Here is an 8,006-nt window from a genome sequence, read left to right as displayed (position 1 = left end):
CACAATCAGGCTGGGCATAGTATGAACCATACACATACACATGAGACGCAATCCTGCTCAGAGTTGACTAAGCATCTGTGGTATACACTGTTTGGATGAATTACAACAGTGATATTCACAAAACAAATACAGAGCTATTCAAATATGCGTCACATGCATTTCGGATGACATACAGAGTCACAACTTATGTACTTGCATTGAACCAGAATAGATTCAAGGAAACCTGATTCAAGGAAACCTGATTCAAGGAAATCGTCTTCAGATGATTGTCGTTTTCGTAAGGCCGATACTTTGATTTTTGAGGTATATGTTTTATATCAAACGTAATTAACAGTTCAAGTAGAATTGACATAGAGTAGAGCTCAGGGAACCACTGGACTATATGGATTTCATGTAACGCAGGTGTTGAAAATATATGCAGCTTGATATCGCATAGTTTCGTGGACTGTTACGGGTCCGGCCATGTGGTGATCTTGCAATGTCTCATCTCGTCTGACGATGTGATGTTTGTCGTATTTGAATGTAATGATACATAAGCATGCATTATATATACCGTGACATAGATGACGGTGACATGTGTCGAACATAAGCCTAAGGTTTAGAAGTAAGTGCTTCTTAATAATCCTTAAAATGCGACTATTCTTGTCGTAAGAGGTGGCTAACGGGATCGGGTGGTCAGGCTCGCTGACATGGTTGATGCATGTCATCGTATCCCAGTTGCGTGGATCGATGCTCATGATATCAGTCATTGGATTGTCTGGTCCAGACTCGATTATTTACAGACCGCCGTCATATACCTGGAATATTGCGGGGTGCGGCGTTAAACAATAAACCAACAAACCAATGATGCTATGGTATTTAGCCACATCCTAATCATTGTAATTGCACGTTTTCTCTTTAATAACATTTCAAATGTTTCCATGTACCTTATTATCCGCTAACATTGACACTGTATATATGTATTCACATTTTCCGCCAAATAGAAGGCATGTTTTGTCGTGTCACGTTTATTATTACAATTATGATATTCAGACTATCCGGACTATGTGTGTTCAATGATGGTTTTTGATAGAGACAGGAAGCATATTTTCAATAAAACATATCTAACGCATAGAAAGATCCTGTACAACGGGGCGGTGGGGTAGCCCAATGGTTAAAGCCATCGGTCGTTACGCCGAAGATCCGGGGTCGATTCCCGACATGTATACAGGTTATGATGCCCATTGGTTGTGCATCCCGACATGAAACTGTTGTAATATATAGTTGAAAGTGGCGTCAAACAAATTTCAATCAGTCGTTTAAATGTTAAACAGGCACATAAAAGCTGTAACAAAACTTCTTATTCCTGTAATTAGATAACAATTGTTACCACTCCTCTGTGCGTTTGAGATACATACAAGTGTATGTACAGAGTGTATCTGAAATATGTAATGCAGCGAAATGTTTTATTGCATTTCATGTATCCCGTTCACGTGTTTTCTATTGCATTCTTGTGTGTACCAACCACCTCTGTGGTCTAGTAGCTTGATCGTCAGCCTGACGAGCTCATTCTTTTGGGCCGATCATATGATATTCTGGAGGTCGGGTGTAATGGGCATATTCTTTGGTTACTGCGTCAAGACATATAGTTTTCCCTGAATGGGAAGCTGAACAATGGCCATGATACATTTGTTCCGGGACAAAGTATGTCATTTTGTTAAGGCATATTTTTGCTGAGACAAGATGAGGTAGCATATTTGTTCCCTGAACCATACGTCTTTCTGACAGATAAATGGTAAAACAACGCCAATGTTTGTTTTGTGAATGCAGGATTTCGAATTCAAAACGTGAATATCGACGGTACTCCAATCTAGTATTAATCTACCATAGCCGACCGTTCTGGTTTCAGCATCTACAACACTGGTCTCACTGGACGTTAAAATTGTACCGATTCCTCAGAATTATGGTGATAACACAAGAACTGTTTTGGTCCGGCAGTAGTCCGTAGTAGCAGAAGCACACACACACGTAGCTTGATAGATGCAATAACCTGGAAAGACACGTTAAGCCCCATTTCACCTCATCTCCTGACATGGACTTTTCTATATTGAAACAATTGGTGAAGATTACTCACATGGGTATTCCAGCTAAACCAATAACTCTCTTGTTCGATTACGAATACGTCTTTCTTTCGTTGGAATTTCAGGATTTACATATCCAACTGGGATACGACGCGTGAGTGGTCTCAGTTCAAAATATTTCTTGGGAAAATGTAAATAAGAGTCGTGCTAACTACAGCAGTTTCCTGGCTGACAATTTACATGTACATGTAATTGAGTCTGCTAAGCCCTGTTACGCAAGAAAATGTCCCTTACCCTATCTGAGTAAATTATTCTTTTGTAACATTCAACGCTTGGAGACAGCCTGTCCTTCCAACTTCTACCCTGTACTTCACTGCTGATAATGTCATTAGGTCCTAGACATTATTGTACTCCTATTTGCCCCTATAACACGAGGCAAAAATCGACTGATTTGTTGCAGTTACAGAACTGAATCCCGTTTACTTGATCAATAACTACTTTATGTCCCTCGCAAAGATGCCCAGTTTCACGAGCTTCTGTATTAGACTCCATTCATATCAGCAAGTCATTCTTGGCGCCTGGTTGAAAAGATGTGATTTTCGTGAAGGCATGGTAATGTCCTGCAGAAATTAAAATCTCATCTTCAGGGTACCGAAATGAGCGGTGGCAAAGGTCAAGTCTGTGCGACGAAGATAGAGCAGAAATCACGGGAATCGTACATGTCGGAATGCTGATGATCCTAGTTTATAAATACTCCCCAATGACCAGTATGAATTGACTTGTTCCATGTGTGCCTAGAATAGATGTTTGGGAGGAAAATAAATTGGATGTCATCTCTGAAGATTATATCGGCGGGACAACTACCAATAAATGTGTGACGTGTGACAGTCTATATATGTACCAACTTTCTTGTGATGAAATGAAGTCGTTCAGCACGTTCAAAACCTTCAATACAAAACCTTGTGAATACACATCCAATGCTACGCAATTGCAGTTACAAACGTAATTGATTTGTATGAATGTTTGTCAGTAGAATAGACAAAGAGGATATTAAAAAAAATGCATATGGATAAGAGCTGTCAAATCTGTATGCATAACACAGCCTTCCTTAAAGTTATTGCTCTGCAGAGCGCTGATATTTGTTTGTTTGCAGCAGAACGAAACATGTATGACAATAGTGTAAATAGAAGCGACAATACCATTTCATATATCATGAGAAATCTATGCTAAAGGCAGCATCCACTTTGCGACGACATCAAGAGCATGTGTTTAAGAATAACTATTCAACAGTAAACAGTTCACGAACCGTTGAGCATATCCCGCTCCACCGGGGCATCCGTTGCAAATACATGCAAAGGCAAGTCAATTATTCACCTGAAACAACACGGGAACACATGCTAATAGGGAAGTGCATCGGACATCATTTTGGCTGCTGATGCGTTTAATGTGTAAATGTTCCATAAAACACTCTGAAGGCTTCACAAGTCATGACTGTTTGATCCCACATCAAATGAGGAAAAAGGTAAAAATAAACAAACTTAAATCAAACATCTTTTGGGCAAGAGTCAAGTACTCTTTGAAGACAGAGCATGCTTGATTGTTCGTCAAATATTGCGAAATGTAGACACCAAAGGCTGGAGCACTTGTAAATATTGCTCGGCATGAACGGAAAGTGGAATTCTCTGTGTGACTGGTCTCTTACATTTCTAGTTCAGGTGGGCATCACAGTGGAAGGGAATTGGCTATTTGATCATTATTGAACTATCAAATCATCGCCATAACTGCAGCTCAAGTTAAACTTCTTGACCAAACTCTCATGTTATTCTGTCCAAATTAAAAGCAACAACAGATCAGCAAGGAGTGGAGCAGAATTACTGCCCATGCGGATGCCTACCTATAACCTAAATACTGTATCCCCCAAGTTCACACAGATATTATCAACGTGGAAATCAAGAATTTCACATATGGTTTTCAAAATAAACTTCTGATGGTATTTGCTTTCATTTCTGCCAGATTGTCCCGATCCTTTGAAGAAGGCTTCTTCCTGTGGTATAAAAGTATAAAATAACCCCACAGCGGAAATGACGTCACCATTTGCCTACTGCTTTCCTGACAGATCGTTCTGTTAAGTTGATGAAGAGGTGGAAATCTATGGTGGCAAAACGGTCCCATGGATCACGAAATGAAGTGTTTCCTTGGGTTTATCACATGGGATAGCGGTTTACAAAGACAGTTCGCAAACGTTTGACATAATTGAACTTGGTTGTTTTCTGAGATTGCAAACATTCAAGGAAATCCTTTGATCTTTTGAGAACTCACATGGCATTCGGTCTACTTGGCTCAAATATATATCTGTGAATTTAAAAAAAAGTCATTCGTTTGTGTTTATAATGGTTAAACTTTGAGACGGGGTTTTGAGGGTACGTTTTCCGGACGCAGCAATATATCTCTGTTTGTACTGATTTTTGTACTGAATCCAGGTTTAAGAGCCAAGTCCAAACGTGATTGCACTGATTGTGGCATGTTTCGTCCTCAGTTAGTATTCTGACCTTGTTTGCGTCATTATTTGATGTGTCACGTACACCAAGTTCTTCGATCAAACAATTAATGTAGTGATGCTTTCATATAATGGTTATGTTATATGGTGCCTTAGAGGTGGGAACAACTATACTCTCTTCATTTAGGGCAGCCACTTTAGATGAAAGGTGGTTTTGACAGAATTTTTCGTTGTCATTTCCTCTTCCTCCTTTTGAGCTGGTGCATTCTACCATTGACAACATCGCGCACTGACTTAACCCATTCGGACAGACTTTCAACAAGTTCATATATTCATCTAATTATTTACCTGCCTATTTTTTTCCATAACGATTTTATAGTTGTGATCCCAATTGGTCGCAGGCTGCTCGCGACATTTTTGTCCATATTTGAATGGCTGACGAAGGTTGTTATTGTCAACATCAGCGATGTCACCTTTGAACATATGACCAACAGGATGCGTGATGAATCTTGGCAGCCACAAGTACTGAAATTCACACCATGAGCTACCAAATCCGCCTTCTGCAACACGTTCCTATATTTGAAGAATTTATTCTAATAGAAACTTGTTCGTGGTTTTTAAAATTTGAAACATTGAGGGACATTTAGGTAAACTTATTATTGTCTGAGAATTAACCTTAGTTTAAATAATCAATTCTCTTGTTTGCAAATCTGTTATTCAGGACCATGTATTTTTCTGATTTATTGAAGCGTGAGTTCTGCTTGGCCAAAGATGTTCAAAGCAATACCTAGAACTATACTCTCAATACTGTGGACTTTTACTAAAGTTGCTTTCAACGACACAGCGTATAATCTTGTTCTGACTTCTTTGCAGTCCGAATTGTTCATTACGGAGGGGCAACATATACCCTCAAATCAGTGGTATCTTGACATGTATTCTTGTGGCCATGGCGTCTTTGGGATGCCGAAAACATACTAAATACATTTGACGTTGGCACTTTGTGGGTTAGAAAGACTCCTAACATGTTTTATTTTGTCATTACATCCTTATGGCAATGCTGTACATAACAATCGAATCCATTGATTTTCTCTGGATGGAGTTTTGGTAGACACAATTGGAAACATTTCTGTTGAGGCCAGATATATGCTGGCTGACTCGTCGATACTTTCTCCAATAGAAATAAATCCACCAAGGGTATATTCAATTGCAAAGATTGCATGTACGCTTTTAGTTTGACATGACAGGTCTTCAAAAGGTTTGGCTGTAAAGTTTGATTTGAATTTTTACAATTTGTTGTACCACATGAAGAAATACTATGAATGTTTTACCGCTTTTGCCTATATTATATCAGATCAAACATAGTATAATAAAATAGCGCCCCCCAGCTAAGTTAATCTTCTATGTACGCCGATGATGGAAAGGCTCATATTATAGTTTTAAGGAGTCTGTCTTTTAGAGCTACGTGCTTCCACAGGACATGCATGAAACATGGTACAAATCAATACCCTTCCAAGTCATGAATTTTAATGTTTCCATTTTTCAAACATTGATCGAAGACAGGAATTAGAAACAAGAACTTAAAATCGATGTTCTTCTTTAGATGTAGGGGATGGTGGTACGTGTGTGGTATCGGTGGAAAAATCATTTTTAAATTTGATATCTACGTAAGAATTCCCAGGACTGTCTTTGCTGTGAGTTTGTATTGATTTTGACGCTACTCTATACCAAATCAGTTACATTTTATTTATTTATTTCCAAATATGTAGGGGATCATGAAACATGAATGTAATGATTGGTTGTCAGAAGAAACATCTGCTTTGTAAAATGCCTGCCTGGGATAGAAATCACCCGAACATTGAACATGGACCATGCAATTTCTCCGTGTACGTGGGAAGGGGATCTTTCTTGATTTGAAACTTCAGTGAATGGTCGTGTCAAATTGCTCTGAGCCATTATCATTGTTGATTTTCGCAATCCACAGCAACATGTAAGCTCTTTACACTTGCAGCATTTGTGATCAGACCTGTGGAGATCCTGGTAAGAATTGGTTTTATCAACCCATGCTTGTTGTGATAGGCGACTAAAGGGATCGGGTGGTCAGCCTCGCTGACTTGATTGACTTGTCATCGTTTCCCATTTGCTTAGATCGATGCTCATGGTGTCAATCACTGGAGTGTCTGGTCCAGACGAGTTTATTTACAGACCGCCGGCATGTAGCTGGAATATTGGTGAGCTCGTCAGTACAGAACAAACAAACAAACAAATAATTGTCTGCGTCGTCTAGAAGGAGATGAACGTCTAATGGCTATTTGCATGTTTCAAACTGGTAGAACTCAGCGAGAAGGAGCCAATACGTTCAATGCGTCTCAGTCTGTTAGTTGGAGACTTTTGAGCAGACGCAGAATGTTAATATGAGCCGCCCCGCACAGAGCGTGACACAAGCGTAGTTCAGCAACACAAGTCCATGTTCGATTAATCAGAAACTAGGCTGTAAGAACCAAACCACCAGGGTTCAGGTTAGTGACCAAAAGATTAACATGGATGATCGGTGATCACGTGTTGGTCTGCCACAGATCGACACATTCTCTGGTCTTTAGAAATAACCGATGAACTCGTGTAATGTTTTCAGATGGGTCCAGATTCACCCTGGACATTTTGGATAGACTTGGGCGTGTCTGGAGGCGTCCCAACGAACGTCATGCGTATATCAACGTAAGGCAACATGACATCTTTAGAGCGTGAATGTAATGATATTGGGGCTACCAGAACTGACTACCAGAACTGCATATTGTCCCTGGAAGGGGCACTGGACAGTACTACCGAGGCAACATTCTGGCGCCGATAGTCGTGCTTATGGGCGCCATACTGGTCCACATTTTGTCCAGCAAGACACTCGTGCTAACAATGCACGTATCATGACTGACTACCTCCAGCAGCATGACATCACCAGAATGCAACAGCCATCCTTGAGTCCTGACCTTTACTCCTTAGGGCACGTCATGATTTATCCGAACCGGGCCAGGCGCTGCAACAAGAGTGGACAAGACTTCCTCAAATTGTCATTGGGACTGATTCGGACCAACGAAAACTTGACCAATCGTGGAGGCATGAAGCATTATTGATCAGATCAAGTCATCACAAACGTTCAATTTTTAATTCACACCCCTGTCTTCTTTGTGGGTTGTTTAAACCCTTACAACAGATCACCAACATGTTCCATCTATTGTTATGTTACACCCAGTCTTTCCTTCTTCTTTTCACCCATTACCATCACTTCTTACTTGTTAATATTTATGTTTAGTAATCTGTTATTTTTGACCATCCTATTCATGAAGTCGCCCCCTTCGGGCGAGGTAGCCTAGTGGTTAAAGTGTTCGCTCGTCACGCCGAAAATCGGTTTCCCATATAAGTACAATGTGTGAAGCCCATTTCTGCTAATATTGCTGTAA

This window comes from Haliotis rufescens, unplaced genomic scaffold (genome assembly GCF_023055435.1).
Source record: "Haliotis rufescens isolate VD_foot unplaced genomic scaffold, xgHalRufe1.0.p SCAF_5, whole genome shotgun sequence".
NCBI classification, from domain to species: Eukaryota; Metazoa; Mollusca; class Gastropoda; order Lepetellida; family Haliotidae; genus Haliotis; species Haliotis rufescens.
Note: the sequence above shows the minus strand (reverse complement) of the source record.